Raw genomic sequence first — 21678 nt, forward strand, 5'->3', positions numbered from 1 at the left:
CAAGTTCAGTGGGGCAGGAGCAAGCTGAGACAATAGGTCTGCGAGGACAGGCAGGTCTGTGGATCTTGGGTAGGAGGTAAAAATGGGAAGTGCGAGGTGTGGGAACTATAAGGTTGGTAGCAGTGGATGGGAGATCTCCTGAACGGATAAAGTCGGTGATGGTGTGGGAGACAATGGCCTGGTGCTCCTTAGTGGAGTCACGATTGAGGGGTAAATAAGAGGAGGTATCCGCAAGTTATCGCTGTGCCTCTGCAGGGTAGAGGTCAGTACGCCAGACTACAACAGCACCCCCCTTATCAGTGAGTTTGATAGTAAGGTTAGGATTAGTTTGGAGGGAGTGGAGAGCAGAGCGTTCGGAAGGAGTAAGGTTCGAATGGGAACAAGGTGCGGTGAAGTCGAGACAGTTGATGTCCCGTCAGCAGTTAGCAATAAAGAGATCCAGAGCAGTCTGAAGACCAGTGCGGGGTGTCCATGAAGAGGAGGTGGGTTGAAGACGGGAGAAGGGGTCATCAGTGAGGGTGGAAGAGTCCTTGCTGAAGAAGTAGGCTTGGAGACGGAGATGGCGGAAGAAGAGTTCCGCATCATGGCGAACGCGCAACTCGCTGATGTGTGGGCGAAGGGGGACAAAGGTGAGGCCCTTACTGAGGATAGAGCATTCTACCTCAGACAGTTGAAGGTCAGAGGGGATGGTAAAGACCCGGCACGGATGAGAGCTGGGATCAGAGTGGGGAGGGGGAGGCTAGGGGTGTCAGTGGAGAGGAGAGGGTTGGGGTGAGAGGAAGATGGAGCCTCTGAGGGCCCAGGAGCTGACGGTGGGATCTGAGGGTGACGGGGGTTGCAGAGTGGCGGTGGGGGAAAGGGAGACGGGAGTCACAGTAGCAGCACATAAAGACCCGGCCTGGAGTTCAAGGCTGGAGTCGCAGTTGGTGCACTTTGGACCTCAGCTCCAGCTGTAATCTACCCATGTTCCTGACCATTGGCGTTCTTGACCTGGACCACAGCTCCGCCGAATACTTAGCCTACTCCCCAGTTCCGTCTGTACACCCTGCTTATATTTGAGACGATATCTCAAACTCCAGACAAATGAGTAAGCCAGATGCTGTAAATGGGAATTTTGCAGACCCATGGGAGGCAAGCATTTCATCCATGCCTATTTCAATAAAATCTTTAAATTGAAGGGGTCTTAGTGGCACAGAAAAGGCCCTTTGGCCCATCTAATCCATGTCGAACTGTTTGAACTCCCTACTCCCATCAACCTGCACCGGGACCATAGCCCTGCATACCCCTACCACCCATGTACCTATCCAAACTTCTCTTAAATGTTGAAATCGAGCTCACATGCACCACCTGCACTGGCAGCTCATTCCACACACTCACAACCCTCTGAGTGAAGACGTTTCCGCTTATGTTCCCCTTAAACTTTTCACCTTTCACCCTTAAACCATGACCTCTAGTTGTAGTCCCATCCAACCTCTGTGGAAAAAGCCTGCTTACATTTATCCTATCTATACCCCTCATAATTTTGTAAACCTCTATCAAATCTCCTCTCAGTCTTCTACGTTCTAAGGAATGAAGTCCTCACCTGTTCAATCTTTCCTTATAACTCAGGTCTTTCAGTTCTGGCAACATCTTTGTAAATTTTTTTCTGTACTCTTTCAACTTTATTTGCGAACTTTGTAGATTAAATTTCACCATATAGAAACCGACAATGGGTAGTATTTTATTTATTTTAAAATTTGAAGTTACAGGGGTTGAAGGGCAGGCACCATGGTGGAGCACTTAGCACAATGCTATCACAGTTCAGGGTGTTCCAGAGTTGGGAGTTCAATTCCAGCGCCTTCTGCAAGGAGTTTGTACATTCTCTCCGGGACCACGTGGGTTTCCTCCAGGTGCTCCGGTTTCCTCCCACATCCCAAAGACGTACTGGTCCATCGGTGATTGTAAAGTGTCCTGTGATTAGGCTACTGTTGAATAGGTGAGTTGCTGGGTGGTGTAACTTGTTGGGCCGGAAGGGCCCAATCCGTACTATACAGTATCGCTAAATAAAATAATACAAAATAGAAAAAATTATGTACATATGTATATGTTTATTATAATTATTAAAATAAATGTTTATAAACTCTGCATCAAAATAGAAATAAAGTTTAATATTTTACATGAATACTGTAAACACTTCTGGGGAGTATTTTAAATTCTACTTTACGACTATGAATACACTACACATAAAAAGAAAATCTGAATAAACTAATTCTTTTCGTGCTCGCTGTTTAAAAGTTTCACAAGATTGTTTTCACGTCAACATGGCACAGTCAAACTGAACAAAAGCAGGCCTGACTGGAGCACATTTTACAAGGTCTCAACTTATACCGGAGATAATTCTGTTCCAGCAATCCTTATCAAGAGCATGTTAAAAGCAAACTTTTTCAAGCCGTTCCAACTGCACATAAGTTTGGGCCAAATTAAAATTATCTCCAAACTCATCACTTTTCAAGAGGGAAAGTGGGAACAATTAAACATCGGAACAAACCAGGGGAATGAAATTGTAAAATTAATCTCTTGTTTCAGTTCCCCGATTTTCATAATTTTCTTGCTACAAAATATCCCGTCTCACTGATAAAATGTAGGGTCTGCATTTCAAGCATATGATATCGCTGAAGAAGCGCGACTTTTTTTTTACTAAAGTGAATACAGATACGGTATCAGTCCACACAGTCGTAGAGCTCTCTTTAGTTCCTTGATGTCTGCAGCCATGTTTCCTCCATTCTCTCTCAAACATTGACTGAAGAGTAACTGGGGTTATTCCGGCAAACGAAATGTGCAACCAACTGTCCATCAGCAATCATCAGCAACAAACCGACACCTAAAAGAAGAATCACAGTCGTTAAAACTCATAACTATCACCATGGTCTATGAACTGTACAGATAGTCTTACAATACTTTATAAGATGGAATAGGTTGAAGATCAGGCATCAGAAATTTAAAAGGGACATCAGGGGCAGCTTCTCAGTGCAAAGGGCAGTGTGTATGTATTTGGAATGAGCTGCCAGATACAGTACAGTGCAAAAGTCTCAGGCACACAGACACAGCTGAGGCTTTTACACGGTGCTGTACTTGTCAATGTGGAGCAGAGAGCGAGTTTGTAACTCTGGAAGAAGCAAAGGATGTTGGGAATAGTGAGTGTGGAGCGCCATGGGAGGGGTGTGGGACAGGTGGAAGCAGAGGAGTGCCAGGGGTGGGGATTTGCTGTAGGTGCAGACACACCCAGCCCTGAGACAACAGGCAAGGTCATTTGATGCCAAACAATTGGTTTATTAATCATTTCAGAATGTCTCGCTGGTGCTTCCCACTCCCTTCCCCTTTCCCAACCATGATTCTCCTCTCCCTGCTCCCTTCCCACTCTCAGTCCACAATAGAGACCCATAGGTTTATCACCACTCACATATGCCATGAAATTATTTTTTTTTTTGCAGCAGTATAGCGCAATATATAAAATTACTAGAGTACTGTTTGGTGGAAGTCTGTGAAGAATAAGAATTTCAAGTTGTGTACTGTATACATCCTCTGATATTAAACTGAACCATTGAACATTTAAAAACCATCAAGTGCATGGATTGGAGAGGTTTAAAGAGCTGTGATCCAAACATGAGCAGATGAGAGTAGATTGCTGTATGACATGGTCAGCATAGACAATTTAGGCCAAAGGGCCTGACTATGACTAACTATGATAACATCATTTCAGCATTGTATCTCTGTTAAGCTGCAAAAAGAAATCTAGTGCTCATTGTCCAGTAGAGTCTGATTTAACTATTCAGAGGTGAATTGAATAAAGAATCTACAGCATGTTTATAACATTTTTGAAGAAAATCTACTCAGACTCACCCAATGCCAACCACCACTGCCATACTAAAGGAAATTCGACCATCACTGGAAATGAAATGAAACCCGAATTTAATGACTTTGCAGTGCTTCACACCTCGACATAAGATTCTTAAAACAAGCAAAATGAGGAGGAATTTCTTTAGCCAGAGGATGGTGAATCTTTGGAATTCACTGCCACAGATGGCCGTGGAGGCCAAGTCACTGGGTCTGTTTAAAGCAGAGGTTGATAAGTTCTTGATTAGTAAGGGCGTTGAGGGTTACGGGGAGAAGGTAGGAGAATGCGGCAGCACGGTAGCATAGTGGCTAGGAAAAGTTTTACAGTAACATCAACCTGGGTTTAATTCCCGACGCTGCCTGTAAGGAGTTTGTACGTTCCCCCCCATGACCGCGTGGGTTTCCTCCGGGTGCTCTGGTTTTCTCCCACAGTCCAAAGTTGTATCGATTAGTAGATTAACTGGTCATTGTAAATTGAGCTGTGATTAGACTGGGATTAAATTGGGAGATTGCTGGGTGGCGCGGTTCGAAGGGCAGGAAAGGCCTACTCCACGCTGTATATCAATAAATAAACAAACAAACAAACACAGATATGAGTAAATAAATAAATGGGATTGAGAGGGATGATACATCAGCCATGATGGTTTGGTGCAGCAGACTTCTACTTCCAACAAAGTTGGGGTTTTGCTGTCAATAACAAAGATTAAATATTACGTTTTTCATTGGGTTCCCTTTTTTCTGAATTAAGGCCCATGAAGAACAGTAATGTGTAGCATTACTGAATACAGAAATTGGTAAATAAATGTTGATCTTATAGTTCTCATCTTTTCATTCAAATCACAGAGTAGAGGACGACCATTTACCCACCACCAGTACCCAGAAGAGCAGCCCGTAGTCCTTTCCCAAACTCCAGGCAATTATTTTCCTTTCTGCCTATCCAGTTCCTTTTTGAAAATGGTTTCTTACCACGCTGACAGCTGATGAGTTCAAAATTGTAAGTATTCTGCACGAAATGTTTTTCCGTCTATCTCCTTCTACACGTGACCTTGAAACCCCCTTCACACGTCCCCCACCCCCATCTGCTTAACCTGACTAGTGACAGACCCGTACATCTCTATCAAATCAACTCTCAACCTTCATTGCTTTAAGGAGAATAACCCCAGCTTCTCATGTTTTCTGACTTATTACTCGAGACCATTGATGCAGAAGTACAGCCTTTACACCAAGCCACATGTTGCCACTTCTGTCTGGTTCTGCATAAACCCTGGCAGATATACTTCATAGGCACGTGAACTGATGGAGAATTTCTTGGTCCCCACCTCAGTGGCCCAGGATATACTAACCAGTGAAACAAAGAACAATTAGAATAATTGACACTGAGGAAAACAATAGTATTTAAAGCCGATATAAAATGACTCTCATATTCCAATTCATGATATGATTAAATTGGAGTTCTTACCTGCTGAAGTCAGCAGGATATGGCTGAGTGCAACTGTGAAAGAGTAGTCCCAAACCCTTTCCTTAACTATAGCTGCAAACAGCAGACAACTGGTGAAATATGTCAATTCCATTGACAGCAGGTTCACTAGGAGAGTGAAGAAAGAAACTTATTGACAAGCAACACACATCAAAGTTGCTGGTGAACACGAAGGGAATAAGTTACTTGTAGGTGCTTATTTTGGGACCGTGAAGGTCATATCTTTGCTGATTGCTGAGATAACGCTCAATAATGCTTAACTGTATGTTTGCTAATTGCTAATTAAGGAACAGAATGAGGAATTCGAATCTTTAGAGCAGTGGCGTGTCACACAAGTATAACAACGCCGTGGAGTCGCAGGCTGATAGCAATTGTTTTGTTTTGATTTTGGATCCGTTTTGCCACTACACAAACCTTCCCAGAGCTTGCTTCCCAAAGAAAGAATTCTTTTTAAATTTAAATATGGGCATGAGGGTTGTCGATAGGATAAGATTGTTAGGCTACTGATTCCATCGGACACCATTTTTAATACACTAAGAACATTATCATTTCCAATCCCCAGCCATTAATGGTGAAGTTACTAAATTTACTAGCTGTTCTTTCTAGTATTTCTTTCAGGAATTTTTGTGTACTAAAAAGCCATTTGTACAATTACTAAATCATTATGTTCACGACTATTTTGGCATACTAATTAACTGAATAAGCAGCTTTCAGTGCCCCAGATAATGAAAGCCAATATTCAGTATGGTCTTTGTCTCGCTATGCTGCCATCTTCCAAGGCTCTTTGGTCTTGCAGACCAAGATCCATCCCTTCCTCGATACTTCCAATGATCGGACTATCCATGGTGCATGTCCCAGCCTCCTTAATACTCCCAAAACACATCACATTATGTTTATCAGTGCTAATATTATCAGCCATTTCTCAAACATGCACACAAAATGTTGGAGGAACTCAGCAGGTCAGGCAGCATCTATGGAAATGAAAGAAGAACATAGAACACAGAAATTTGCAGCACATTACAGGCCCTCGGCCCACAATGTTCTGCCAATCGTGTAACCTACTCTACAGACTGCCTCAAATTTCCCTACCACGTAGCCCTCTATTTGTCTAGGCTGTATGTACCTATCTAAGAGTATCTTAAAAGACACTATTATATCCACTTCCACCACCACTACCAGCAGTGCAGTCCACACACCCACCACTCTGTGTGAAAAACTTACCCCTGATGTCCCCTCGGTACCCATTTCCAAGCACCTTAAAACTATGACCCCTTGTGTTAGCCATTTCATCCCTGGGAAAAAGCCTCTGGCTATCCACACGATCAATGCCCCTCATCATCTTATAGACCTCCATCAGGTCACCTCTCATCCTCCATCGCTCCAAGCAGAAAAGGCCAAGTACACTCAACCAATTCTCATAAGGTACGCTCTTCAATCCAGGTAACACCCTTGTAAATGGCTTCTGCACTCTCTCTTTCGTATCCATGTCCTTCCTGTAGTGAGGTGACCAGAACTGAACACAGTACTCCAATTGGGGTCTGACCAAGGTCTTATATAGCTGTAACATTACCTCACGGCTCTTGAACTCAATCCCATGGTTGATGAACGCCAACACACCACACGCCTTCTTAACAACACTGTCAACCCGCGCAGCAGCTTTGAGTGTCCTATCAACACAGACCCAAGATCTCTCAGACCCTCCACACTGCCAAGGGTCTTACCATTTATATTATAATCTGTCTTCAAATTGGACCTAACAAAATGAACCACTTCACACTTATCTGGGTTGAACTCCATCTGCCACTTCTCAGCCCAGTTCTGCATCCCGTTGCTGTCCCGCTGTAACCTCTGACAACCCTCCAGACTACCTACAGCACCCCCAACATTTGTGTCATCAGCAAACTTACTAACCCACTTTTCTACTTCTTCATCCAGATCATTTGTAAAAGTCACAAAGAAGAGGGTTCCCAGAACAGATCCCTGCAGAACACCACTGGTCACCGACCTCCATGCAGAATATGAACCATATACAACCACCCTATGTCTTCTGCTGGCAAGCCAATTGTGGACTCACAAAGCAGGGTCTCCTTGGATCCCATGCCTCCTTACTTCCTGAAGGAGCCTTGCAGGGGGAACCTTTTCAAATGTCTTACTGAAATCCATATACACTACTTCCCTACTCTACCTTCAAAGTGTTTTATTACATCCTCAAAGAATTCAATCAGGTTCATGAGGCACGACCTTCCCTTGACAAAGCCATGCAGGCTATCCCGAATCAGATTATGTCTCTCCAAATGCTCATAAATCGTACCTTTCATGACCTTCTCCAACAACTTGCACACCACTGAAGTCAGACTCACTTGTCTACAATTTCCCAAGTTATCTCTACTCCTTTTCTTGAACAAGGGAACAACATTTGTAACCCTCCAATCCTCCGGTACTTCTCCCGTCCCTATTGATGATGCAAAGATCATCACAAGAGGCTCAGCAATCTCCTCCCTCGCTTCTCACAGTAGCCTAGGGTATACCTCATCCGATCCCGGTGACTTATCTAACTTGATGCTTTTCAAAAGCTCCAGCACATCCTCTTTCTTAATGTCTATATATTCCCAAGTGTTTCAGTCCACTGTAAGTCATTCCTGCAATTGCCAAGGTCTTTTTCCCTAGTGAATAGGGAAATGCACAATGCCCCAGCCTTAATCCAGTCCACACAGTCTCCTCTCTTCTGTATCCACTACCTACCCCAGTACCTGCAACACTCTTTTGTATTTGATATAAATGCCTCCCTTTCCCCTCCCTGTCCCATCTTTCTTGACACATTTGGTTGATTTTTTTTTCCCAGATTTCACACTTAACCTCTGCTTTACTGATACAAATGTGCATTTCTATATTTTCTTTCTTTAACGCCCTCTTTGACAACTCATCCACCCTCTCATTCCCCTTCATCCCTACACGTGCTGGAACCCATAGAAATTTTACCTGACCTCCCTGATTTGCAATTCTTGTGACTGACTGAAGGGCTTCATAAAGTACACCTTGCTGACTGTTTGAGTGAAAAGACCTTAAACTTGCTGGAACTGAGGATGAATCTGAGCATATCAACACTTTGACTTGCCTAGCTTTCTCCACCCATCGCAACACAACCAACACTACCAGCAACTCCACTTTTACAGTTTCAAGATAACAAAAAAGGAAAAGGGCCCAAAGCAAAAGTTTGGGCATCCTGCATGGTCAGTACTTAGTAACACCCCCTTTGGCAAGTATCAGAGTTTGTAAACACTTTCTGTAGCCAGCTGAGAGACCTTCAATTCTTGTTTGGGGGATTTTTACCCATTCTTCCTTGCAAAAGGCTTCTAGTTCTCTGAGAATCTTGGGCCGTCTTGCATGCACTGCCCTTTTCAGGTCTATCCACAGATTTTCGATGATATTTAGGTCAGGGGACTTTCAGGGACATGGCAAAACCTTCAGCTTGCGCCTCTTGTGGTAGTCAATTGTGGATTTTGAGGTGTGTTTAGGATCATTATCCTGTTGTAGAAGCCATCCTCTTTTCATCTTCAGCTTTCTTACAGATGGTGTGATGTTTGCTTCCAGAATTTGCTGGTATTTAATTGAATTCATTCTTCCCTCTACCAGTGAAATGTTCCCCGTGCCACAGGCTGCAACACAAGTCCAAAGCATGATTGATCCACCCCTGTGCTTAGCAGTTGGAGAGGTGTTCTTTTCACGAAATTCTGCACCCTTTTTCCTCCAAACATACCTTTTCTCATTGCGGCCAATAAGTTCTATTTTAGCTTCATCAGGGCTTGTTTCCAAAATGCATCAGACTTGTTTAGATATTCCTTTGCAAACTTCTGACCCTGAACTTTGTGGTGAGGACGCAGGAAAGATTTTCTTCTGATGACTCTTCCATGAAGGTCATATTTGTGCAGGTGTCGCTGCACAGTTGAACAGTGCACCACCACTCCAGAGTCTGCTAAATCTTCCTGAAGGTCTTTTGCAGTCAAACAGGGGCTTTGATTTGCCTTTCTAGCAATCCTACGAGCAGTTCTCTCGGAAAGTTTTCTTGGTCTTCCAGACCTCAACTTGACCTCCACCATTCCTGTTAACTGCCATTTCTTAATTACATTACAAACTGAGGAAATGGCTACCTGAAAACGCTTTGCTATTTTCTCATAGCCTTCTCCTGCTTTGTTGGCATCATTTATTTTAATTTTCAGAGTGCTAGGCAGCTGCTCAGAGGAGCCCATGGCTGCTGATTGTTGGGACAAGGTTTGAGGAGTCAGGGTATTTATAAAGCTTTGAAATTTGCATCACCTGGCCTTTCCTCACAATGACTTGTTAGCCGTAGCCCTAACAAGCTAATTAAGGTCTGAGACCTTGGTAAAAGTTATCGGAGAGCTCAAATCTCTTGGGGTGCCCAAACTTTTGCATGGTGCTCCTTTCCTGTTTTTCACTCTAAAATTGTACAAAACAAAAATAATACACTAATCTTGCTTAAAATGTTGAAAAGAATGTTTCATCTTTAATTTTATGACTTTTGGAGATCAGTTCATCTACTCACTTAACTATTCACAGTTACAGAAATTTTGACCAGGGGTGCCCAAACTTTTGCATGCCACTGTAACTGCGACAATAAACGTCTTCTATCCGCCAGGTAATTGGATACACCATTTTAGTGCAAACCTGTGATTTTTGTTGCTCCTGTGTTCACAGCTCCGGTAGACAGCTGATGCATTCAAAGCAGTCCTGATTTATACAGAGGGTCTGTCTCCCGAGATACGGTTATGCACCTCACTAACTTGCTCAGTTACAATTTCTTGAACAAACACTTCAACTCAATACCATTGTCTCTGGTGTAAATATTCGGGCGATTGGAGACAAGTACATCAAAACTCTTTGGCGTTACCTCAGCAGTGCCTCTGGTGGAAATCAACCGATAGATTTAATTTCAAAGACTGAGACTGAGCAGCTCCATTTCCAGATTTCATCTTTTGGTTGGCTAATTATTCATCTCTGAACGGAGACCAGCGACACTGACCGATCCCTACCTCTGTCCCTGCAGTTTCCCATTTTGGACTGTCCTTCGGCTTCTTCCTGGTGATACACACACTCACTCAGTCTCAATCTCTCACACTCACAGTCTCTCTCAGTCTCTCTGTCTCACACACAAACACACACGAAACAACTGTACAATTGTGTTTCTATGTTATAGTGACTGTCCTGTTGTGCATTCTATTTATTATTAATTACTATAAATTGCACATTGCACATTTAGATGTAGACATAACATAAATATTTTTACTCCTCATGTATATGAAGGATGTAATTCATAAAGCAATACAATTCAAAACATACAAACACAAATTCGGACAAATATACACTAGAAAAACAGAGATCAGGATGGAAACGGTCAATGAGCATGTTGCTGATGTACATACACGAGAAAATCTGCAGATGCTGGAAATCCAAGGCAACACAATGAACTCTGCTGATTCCTCCAGCATTTTGTGTGATGTAGCAGTCTTTAATGGGCATCTCAAATCTCATCAAAGGACAAAAAAAATAGAGAAGAAATATTCCAATCTGCAAAGGAAGAGGCAAACCAGCTACAGGAATAAATACAGTACTCAAAATAGGCAGATGAATGGATGCAGGAGATAAAACTGCGTAGATTGTATAAACGCGGGAAAATCTGCAAATGCTGGAAATCCAAGTTCCTCCAGCATTTTGTGTGTGATGTTGCTGATCTAATAGTCTTTAATGAGCACCTCAAATGTCAAAAGAAATTGAGAAATATTTCAGTCGGCAAAATAATGAGCAACACACATAAAAGTTGCTGGTGAACGCAGCAGGCCGGGCAGCATCTATAGGAAGAGGTACAGTGGGCGTTTCACATCCCTGCTCTTGTATTCTCGACCTCTTGAAATGAATGCTAACATTGCATTTGCCTTCCTCACCACCAACTCAACCTGCAAGTTGACCTTTAGGGTGTTCTACACAAGCAGTCCCAAGTCCTTTTGCATCTCTGATTTTTGGATTTTCTCCCCATATAGAAAATAGTTCGCACATTTATTTCAACTACCAAAGTACATGACCGTGCATTTTCTAACATTATATTTCATTTGCCACTTTCCTGCCCATTCTCCTAATTTGTCCAAGTCCTTCTGCATCCTACCTGCTTACTCAACACTACCTGCCCCTCCGCCAATCTTTGTATCATCTGCAGACTTGGCAACAAGGCCATCTATTTCACCATGGAAATCATGAGGTACAGCATAAAAAGAATTGGTCCCAACACCAACCCCTGTGGATCATCACTAGTTACTGGCAGCCAACCTGACAAGGATCCTATACTCCCACTAGCTGCATGCCTGTTCTTACCAGATGATTTTACAACTCGTTCTTTATTAATGCTTCCCTTATCTTACACACAATACACATCAAGCTTACTGGTCCATAGTTACAAGGGTCAGCGCAGTCACCCTTCTTACATACCAGTAAAACGTTAGCCCATTTCAAGACCTTCAGGATTTTACCAATCTTAAGAGAATTTTGAATAATTCTTGTTAGGCCTTTGTATTTTCAATGATAGACTAATTTAAGTACCCTTGGATATATGTTGTCTGACACTGAGATTTATTAACTTTCAGGCTTTTCACTTTCTAAGATCTCAGAGTCACTTTAGGGAACTTTATTTTTCTCTACCCTTACTGGCATATTGCTAACATCTTTGCAGGTGAACACTTCAGCAAAATAAGAGTTGAGAGTATCCGCTATGTCCTTCTCTGCATAATTTAATACCCCACTGTTATTCCAAATACAATTAGCTTCCCACTTGACGTTTCTTTTACAACTAAAATATTGACAAAGTCTCTTGGGGTTCAATGTTATCATTATCAGGAATATCCTTCTCAAGCTGCCTTTGGCAATCACAATTTCCCACTTGACTATAGCTCTCATATTTGCATATACCCTGTGGTTAAAATGTATTGCAGGGGTACTATTTTTTTCAGTATTCCATATATAGATGTCACCCATGTACACAAGGAACATTGTCCTACACCCAATGCCTGCACCATCCAGCTCGCCTTTGGACTCTGGAAGGAAACCGATGTGGTCACCTTCTATGTGCACCATGCAACACTTGGCCTGTGGGCCTGATCTCCGTGATCTTCAATGTCAAGAACGTGGCAGTTTTTAAGCAAGGTTCTCAGACAGTCAGCCTGAGTCCACTAACACTTTTTGGAAACTTTTGCCTGTACCTGATTCTATGAATTCTGTAAGTTCAAAGTGAGACGAAGGAATCCTGGTGGTTCCCCTGTGGCAGGGAAAGTAAAAGTCAGGCAGTGTGGTGGTGACAGGAGACTCAGTAGTTAGTGGGGACAGGCAGTTGATGCTGTGGCAGCAAAATAAACACAAGGATGGTGTGTTGTCTCCCTGGTGCTGGGGTCCAGGGTGTAGAGGTGCGGCTGTAGGATATTGTCAAGAGGAAGGGTGAAAAGCCAGAGGTCCTGTTGCAAATTGGCACCAATGTCATTGTCAAAAACTGAGAAGAGGTCCTACATGCTGAGTGTATAGAATTAGGAAAGAGGCCTCTTTCCTTCTGTCACCCATGTACACAAAGATCAGTATCTTGTGGCCAGTGAGCACACCATCTATCTTGCCTTTGGTCTCTGGAAGGAAACCAGTGCGGTCTGCAATACGGTATAATTGCAGTTCCACTCAGAGCTCCTCCCCAGACCCAGGACAGCACACAATGGCAATACCGCAATTTGTGAGTGTAATCACACTTACAGCAAAATATTCCCAACCGGCCACAATTTGACAACTGCACTGGTCCTGGAATTGCTGAGATTTGCTCCCGGAATCAGGCACTGGCTCTCGCTGCTTCTCATCCCAGACCGAACTTCGCAATCTGACCGTGAACTTGGGCTCTGACTCTGCAGGACGTAACTGTCATTGATATGGCCCTCACCATATCCACATGTAACTGCACTATCTTATATCGCCACTTCCTCCTGTCTCCCATGTACACAAAGGACAGTATATTGCGGCCAGTGAATGCACCATCCAACTCGCCTTTGATCTCTGGAAGGAAACCGATGCAGTCACCGACTATTCGCCAGTCAGCACTGGTCCATGAACAATTTTGGTAACTTTTGCCTGTACGTGATTCAATAAATTTCTTAAAGTTAAAAATGAGATGAAGAAACCCTGGTGGTTCCCCTGTGGCAGGGAAAGGTCAAGTCATGCAGTGCATTAGTGATTGGGAACTTGATAGTTAGTGGTACAAATAGGAGATACTGTGCACACAACAGAGACTCCAGGATGCTGTGTTGCCTCCCGGGTGCTCGGGTCCAGATCTATCAGGGTGTCTGCAGAATGTTCTCAAGGGGAAGGGTGAGCGGCCAGAGCTCATTGTGCATATTGACGCTAATGTCATTGCCAAAAACGAGGATGAGCTTCTACAGACTGAGCATATAGAGACAGGAAATGGTGTGAAGAGAAGGACCTCCAAGGTAGTAATTTCTGGATTACTCCCGGTGCCATGGGCAAGTGTAGCTCGGAACGGAATTACAGCATAATTGAATGATTGATTGAGGAGATGGTGCAGGGGGCAGGGTTTCATGCTCGGATCAATGGAAACTTTTACTGGGCAAGGACTGATCTGTAGAACAGGGACAGGTTGCACCTGAACTGGAAGGGAACTAATATGCTGGCCGGGAGTTTTGCTAATGCTACTCAGAGGGTTTAAATTAGTTTTGCAGGGGGCTGGGAATTGGAACCCCAGGTCAGTAAGTGAAGGATTAGAACCGAAGGTAGATATCAGTGAAAGTATGGCCAGGCAAAATCAAATTAACAGGTATTATGAGACATATCGTTTCAATGGTGTGTATTTGAATGTCAGGAATATTATGGACAAAGGTGATTAACATAGAACATAGATCAGTACATGGATCTACAATGTTGTGGCCATTACAGAGACTTTGTTGAGAGATGGGCAGGGATGCACAATTAATCTACCAGGCTTTTGAAGTTTTTGAAAAGATAGAGAAGGAGGTAAAAGAGGTGTGAGTTGGGCTACCAGTCGGGGACAATATTACAGCTGCACTCAGGAGAGATCTAGTAGAGGGTTCAGACGCTGAGATCATTTGGGTAGAACTCAAGAACAGGAAGGGAGCAATCAAACTAATGGGATTGTACTACTACCTAGTGTTGGGTAATGAGTTTATTCAGGTGGCTGCCCCCTCAGTGGGTGAGCAGTTAGCTGACAGGGACCACAACTCTCTCACTTTTAAGATAGTTATAGATAAGGATGGGGTATTTTTTAATCAGAGAAGGGAAAATTACGAGGGTATTATGCAGGGACTCAGAACGGTTAATTGGAAATAACTTTTCTTCTGGAAAATCCCTATCAGACATGGGGAGAGTGTTTAAAGATCAATTGCACAGAGTACAGGAAAGGTATATTCCTCTTAGGGGGAAGGACAGGGATGGAAAGAGAAGGGAAACTTGGGTGCCCACAGAAGTGATAAATTTAGTCAAGAAGAAAAAGGAAAAGTATGTCAAGTTTTGGAAGTTAGGATCAAATGGAGTAGATGAAGGTTATACAGAATCCAGAAAAGAACTAAAAAAGGAAATTTATGAAAACAAGAGGGGCCATGAGAAGTCAATGGCAAGTAGAAATAAGGTAAATCACAAGGTACTCTGTACATACATAAGATAAGAAGATAACTTGGGAGCAGGGAGGACACCTCAAGGATAAAAAGAGAATCATTTGCTTGGATGTGCAGGATATGAGTGAAATACATCATAAGTACTTTGCTTCAGTATTTACCAATGGGGAAAGATTTGGACTCAGAGACAGTGCTGCATGCATAAATATGTTAGGGAGCTTGGAGGGCAAGGAGGTAGATCCCTGTCTCAGAGGCCAATGTTAAGCTGCCTTTAAAGAGCGTGAACTCTCGCAAGGTGGAATGTCCCGATGGCGTACCTTCTAAGACACTGAAAACCTGTGCTAACCAACTGGCGGGGGTATTCAAGGGCATTTTCAACCTCTCACTGCTATGAGCAGATGCTTCCACTCGTTTCAGAAAAGCAACAATTATACGAGTGCCTAAGAAGAATAATGTGAGCTGCCTTAATGACTATGGTCTGGTAGCACTTACATCTACAGTGATGAAATCCTTTGAGAGGTTGGTGATGACACGACTGAACTCCTGACTCAGCAAGATCCTGGACCCATTGCAATTTGCCTATCGCCACAAGTGTTCAACAGCAGATGCAATCTCAGTGGCTTGTCACAAGGCTTAACACCACCTGGACAGCACAAACACCGATGACAAGACTATTGCTCAGTGTTTAATGCCATCATTCCCATAATCCTGATTGAGAAGTTGCAGAACCTGGGCCTCTGTCCCTCCCTCTGCAATTGAATACTCAGCTTCCTAACCGGAAGGCCACAATCTGTGCGGATTGGTGATAACCTCTTCTCTTTGCTGGCAATCAACACTGGTGCACCTCAGGGGTGTGTGCTTAGACCACTGCTCTAGTCTCTCCATACTCCTGACTGCGTGGCAAGCAACAGCTCAAATATCATCTATAAATTTGCTAATGATATAATCATTGTTGGTAGAATCTCAGGTGGTGATGAGAGGTCCTACAGGCATGAGATATGCCAACTAATGGAGGGGTGCCACAGCAACAACCTGGCACTGAATGTCAGTAAGACGTAAGAGCTGATTGTGCACTTCCAGAAGGGTACGACGAACGAGCACATACCAATCCTCATGGAGGGATCAGAAGAGGAGAGATGAAGCAGTTTCAAGTTCACGGATGTCAAGATTTCTGAGGATCTAACCTGGTCAAAACGTATCAATGCCTTTATAAAGAAGGCCAGACAGCAGCTATACATCATTTTGAATTTAAAAAGATTTTGTAAGTCAACAAATACACTCAAAAACGTCTATAGATGTACCGTGGAGAGTATTCTGACAGGCTGCACCACTGTCTGGTAAGGGGAGGGGTGGTGGTGGAGGATGGAAAGAAGTTGCAGAGGGTCATAAATTGAGTCGGCTCCATCTTGGGTACTTGCCTACAATTTACCCAGGAGATCTTCAAGGAGCGCTGTCTCAGAAAGGCAGCATCCAATATTGAGAACCTCCAGAGCCCAGGGCATTCCCTTTTCTCACTATTCCCATCAGGTAGGAGGTACAAAAGCCTGAAGGCGCACATTCAGCGTTTCAGGAAAAGCTTCCAGTCTGCTATCCGATTCCTAAATGGACTTTGAACCCTTGGACACTCCCTAACTTTTTAATATATGTTATTTCTGTGTTTTTGCATGATGTTAATCTAATCAATTTTCCTATACTGTAATTGATTTACTTCTTTATTTATTATTATTTATTATATTATATATTTAATTTAGTTTTTTTCTTCTTCTGTGTTATGTATTGCATTGAACTGCTGCTTCTAAGTTAACTAACTTGATTCTTATTCTGATAATAAGGGTAATGACACAATTGTATTGGAGACTTCAATATGCAAGGGGATTGGGAAGGTCAGGTTGGTGTTGATTCACAGGAGAGGGAATTTGTTGAATACCGATGAGATGGCTTTTTAGAGCAGCTTCTGCTTGAGCCTGCTCGGTGAAAACATATCTTTAGACTGCGTGTTGAGTAATAGCCCTGATCTCATTAGGGAGCTTAATGTGAAGGAACCCTTAGGAGACAGTTATCATAATATGATTGAATTCATACTGCAATTTGAGAGGGTGAAGCATTACTCACATATATCATATCCCAATGGAATAAAGTGATTTACAGAGGCATGAGAGAGGACCTTGCCCCGGTGGATTGGAGCCCAGGTGGATTGGAGGTTGATACTGGCAGGGATTACAGCAGAGCAGAGGTGGCTGAAGTTTCTGGGAATATTGCACAAGGTGCAGGATAGCTGTGTTGCACAGAGAAAGATGATCTCACATTGACAGGAGTACCTACAAGGTAGGATAAAAAAGTTTTTTTTTCGTTATATATCAAGTAAACGGGAGTTGAGGGTTGTTATTGAACCAATGGCAAATGATGCTGGTAAGATAGTACTGGGGGACAAAAAATAGAAGATGAACTTAATGAGGACTTCACATCTGTCTTCACTGTAGAAGATGCTAGCTATTGTGATGAGAATACACATAAATTAAGATGTTTGCTGGCCTGGGCTAGCACCAGAGGCATCAGCAGTTGGTCTGCCACCTGTCCTCAGGGGAAGGAGAGATAAGGCACACAATGAAGCAACATCTGGAGATGTGTAATGAAGGGACGGGAGAGAGAGAGCTGTCTAGAGCGGCTCCCCCTTTGAACCCTGAACTGTTTGAAGTGATGGACAGGCGATACCCCAGCAGGGGGATAAAAAGGGACAGGTTCGCTAAGGCAAGTCACACACGACACCCGAGGTAACGAGACCCTGGAAGCGGTGCGCCTATCACAAGTCGGTGGAAAGCTCTTGGACGGCTGATCGGGGGATCAGCCTTAAACGCACAGAGTGGAAAGGTACGATCAGCGGGAACCCGGTGTGTGTCCACCCTTGCTTGGGTGCCGGGTTCACTGCAGAGGATCGACCGCATCTGGAGGAGGGGTCACAGTCGGTGACCTCAGGTGACATCACAAAGGACCCACCCGAAAGCTGCTTGTGAGCAATATCGCAGGTCTGTGAGTGGAAGCCGTTCTGAATGATCAGTCGTTCTCGTTCTCTCTCTCCCTCCCCCCACGTTGTCCATCGCCATGGCAATGATTACTGCGAACTGAACTAAATTGGACTGAACTTTGTGTCACTTTGAAATCGGTCATTTACCCCTAGACAACGATAGAGCTTGATTGATCCTGTTATTTTAATTCTGTGCACATGTGTGTTTATCATTGCTGAACTGTTGCATTTATTATCCTTTTGATTACTGTGTTGCTTGTTTCTTTAATAAAACTTTCTTAGTTCCAGTAATCCAGACTCCAACTGAGTGATCCATTTCTGCTGGTTTGGCAACCCAGTTACAGGGTACGTAACACTATGTACCAGAGTTTTGTGAGTATCAGGGAGCAGGAGTAAATGCCATTGTTAATAAAAAAACAAAAAGTGCTAGGCAAACTCAGAGGTGTTAAGGTGGATGTCACCAGGGACTACATCTCAGATTCCTGAGAGAGGTGGCTGAAGAGATAATGGTTATGATCCTTCAAGAATCACTTGATTCTGGCATGGTCCTAGGGGACTGGGAGATTGCAAATGTCACTCCACTCTTTAAGAAGGGAGAAAGGCAAAAGGAAGGAAATGAGAGGCCAGTTAGCCTAACCTTAGTGGTTGGGAAAGTACTGGTGTCTTATTAAGGATGAGGTCTCGAGGTACTTGTAGAGGGATGATAAATTAAGTGTCAGGCAGCATGATTTCTCTGAAGGGGAATCTTCCTTGATAAATCAGTTAGAATTCTTCAGGGAAGTAACAAGCACTGTGGACAAAGTGATTTTCAGAAGGTGTTGAAAAGGTGCCACACATTAAGCTGCAAAACAAGATAAAATCCTAGAGCATTACAGGAAAGATACTTGCATTGATAGTGGAATGGCCGACAGGCAAGAGGCAGAAAGTGAGAATTAAATAAGCCTTTTGTGGTTGGCTGCCACTGACTGGTGGTGTTCCTCAGGGGTCTGTATTGGGACTGCTACTTTTCACAATGTTTATCAATGATTTAGTTAATCGAATTGAAGGGTTTGTGGCAAAGTTTGCAAATGATATGAAGGTAGGTGGAGGGGTAAGTAATGCTGATGAAGCAATGTGTTTGCAGCAGGACTTAGAGAAGTTGGAAGAATAGGCAAAAAAGTGGCAGATGGAATACAGTGTTGGAAAAGGTATGATAATGAATTTTGGTAAAAGGAATGATAGTGCAGACTGTTATCTAAATGGGGAGAAGGTTCAGGCATCAGAGGTGCAGAGGGACATAGATGTCCTCATGAAAGACATCAAAAAAGTTATTTCATAGGCTGAGTCTGTGGTAAAGAAGGTAAATGCAATGTTGGCGTTTATTTCAAGGGGAACAGAATACAAAAGCAAAGAGATAGATCTGTGCCTTTATATGCCACTAGCCAGGCCTCACTTGGAGTAAGCTTCTGGGCCTCAGAAAGGATGTGTTGTCATTGGAGACAGTCCAGCGGAGGTTCACGAGGATGATTACAGGAATGAAGGGGTTCACATATGAGGAACGTTTGTCAACCTTCAGATGACTCACCGGAATTGAGAAGAATACGGTTCATCTAAATGAAACTTACCAAATGTTGAAAAGAATAGATAGGGTGGATATGGAGAGGATGTTTCCCATTGTAATGCACTGTAAGGGTTCACTGCTAATGGAAAGGTTTTTTTGTAATGTTCACTGCTGGAGTAACCATTTCTCTGTATCAGCAATATTTGGGTTATGGCTGGAGATAACAGGACTTGGATGCATGTTAGCCAATCAGGATTTTGTTGCCCTGTCTTATGATTCTGGAAGGGTGTGGAAAAGTTAGGGCAGACATACTTGGAGATAGGATTACTATGTGAAACAGTGGGTTAGCCAGTGCAAAGATCGGGCTGAGAGAAGGGCAGGACTGATGGTTAAACATTCCAGGATTCAGATGATTCAAACAGTCCAGAGAGAGGTGAATGATGTTGGGGAGCTGCACTGCTGATCAGGCAGAATGTCACAAAGTTGAGGTCCTCCAAGATGCTCATCCAGTAGGACAATGTAGGTAGAAGTCAGAAATACGGAAGGTGCAATCACTGTATTGGGATGATACTGTAGGCCTACCAACAGACAGTGAGAGAGATTAACATATGTCAGCAGGTTATGGTCTGATAAAATATCAATAGATTTGCTGTACTGGGGTGATTAATCTCCCCAGAATTACTAAGGCTCCCTTACTGCCTGAGGCTTGGATGGGGCTTTATTTGTTAGGTGTGTTCAGAAAGGTTTCCTGAAACAGCATCTAGATGGTCACCAGGGAGGGGGATATACTTCACTTAGTCTTGGTAATAAGCCTATAGAGATGTTTGCAGTTTAATTGGGAAAGATTTAAGGATTATAAATCTGAAGGGTTTCAGATGGTTATTGATAAGGATAGACCTACAGGTCGATGAATGTAGGTTTGTGGATGGCAAGTTACATCAGAATTGGAAAGGAATCTTAGAGGGTAGTCTGGAAGTCAATGTTCCTGTTTTCCATCTGGCATGTCAGAGTCACTCACAGTCCAGTTGGTCAGAATTCCGGATTTCCCTGTCCATGTTAGGAAGGTAGAAAAGGACGGGGACTTTCAGGAACTTAGGAAGATGAAAGATATTGTATTTGTTTAAAAAAGTAGGAGGAGTCATATGTCAGATTTAGAAAGCTGAAATTGGACAGGGCATTGGAAAAACATATAGGAAGCAAGAAACAAGTCAGACTGTGAATCAGAGAAATGGCTTATGAGGTGAAGTGTACTCTGCAAAGTCAAATTTCAGAAGTTTTCTTCAGAATTCCTCTCTCTGTTGCATAGCTGTAATGACAGCTATGGCAGAGACATTTTCTGCCTGAGAACCTGGGAGATCCTGGAGTCGGTCGGTGTCACTGATAACTTCATATGAGGGAATTTGCAGTAGCTGCAGTTCCTGACTGAAAACGTGATGGAAATGGAGGTGGTGATTGACAATTCGAAGATAGGTGGAGGGACAGGTAGTGTTGCAGAAGCAGTGAATCTGCAGGAGGACAGACAGATTCGGAGAATGGACAAAGCAGTGCCAGGTGCCAGGAACTGTATGGTCATGCGTATAAGCAGTAATGGTGTAGGCTATCTTCTAAGCAGGTTAAAAATTCAAAAAAGCGGATGTGCAAAGGGACTTGGGAGTTCTCCTGTAGGATTCCTAAAGGTTGCCTTGCAGCTGAGTTTTTGGTAAGGAAGACAAATCAAACATTATCAATCATTTCAAGAGGACAAGTAAACAAAAGCAAAATTTAATGTTTTTTGTAATATAATTTGTATTGAATTTTCAAAAAGAATACATGAAAACAATAGAATCTACCCTCCCCACTCCCCTTAACCCTCCCCCCCCCATATATAGTCCTACCTAAAAAGAAAGAAAGAAAAAAAAAGAAAGAAAGAAAAGAACCGCCTGGGTATTGGAAGGTTTCCACATGTTCCATGGGATTCAAAATAAATTTGGTATAATTATTCGTTACTTTCCCCAAGTGACCAAGTCTTTATCAGTGCACTTAAATATGCCATCCTATCTTTTGTAAATAAGGGCGCCAAATATTCAGAAATGTTACATATTTATCTCTT

General features: G+C 43.1%; 1 protein-coding gene and 1 long non-coding RNA gene across 2 annotated transcripts in view; both read right to left on the reverse strand.

Moving 5' to 3' along the window:
- LOC140189167 (uncharacterized) overlaps window positions 1-21678 on the reverse strand; it is a 420311-nt gene that overhangs the window by 42088 nt on the left and 356545 nt on the right. The window lies entirely within an intron of this gene.
- On the reverse strand, window positions 2126-5535 carry LOC140189098 (uncharacterized). The gene is made up of 3 exons (XR_011883452.1): window positions 5333-5535; window positions 3880-3924; window positions 2126-2860 (listed from the first exon to the last, which is right to left on the reverse strand). It is a non-coding gene; the product is annotated as an uncharacterized lncRNA (long non-coding RNA).

Source organism: Mobula birostris, chromosome 28, assembly GCF_030028105.1.
Source record: "Mobula birostris isolate sMobBir1 chromosome 28, sMobBir1.hap1, whole genome shotgun sequence".
Classification (NCBI taxonomy): Eukaryota; Metazoa; Chordata; class Chondrichthyes; order Myliobatiformes; family Myliobatidae; genus Mobula; species Mobula birostris.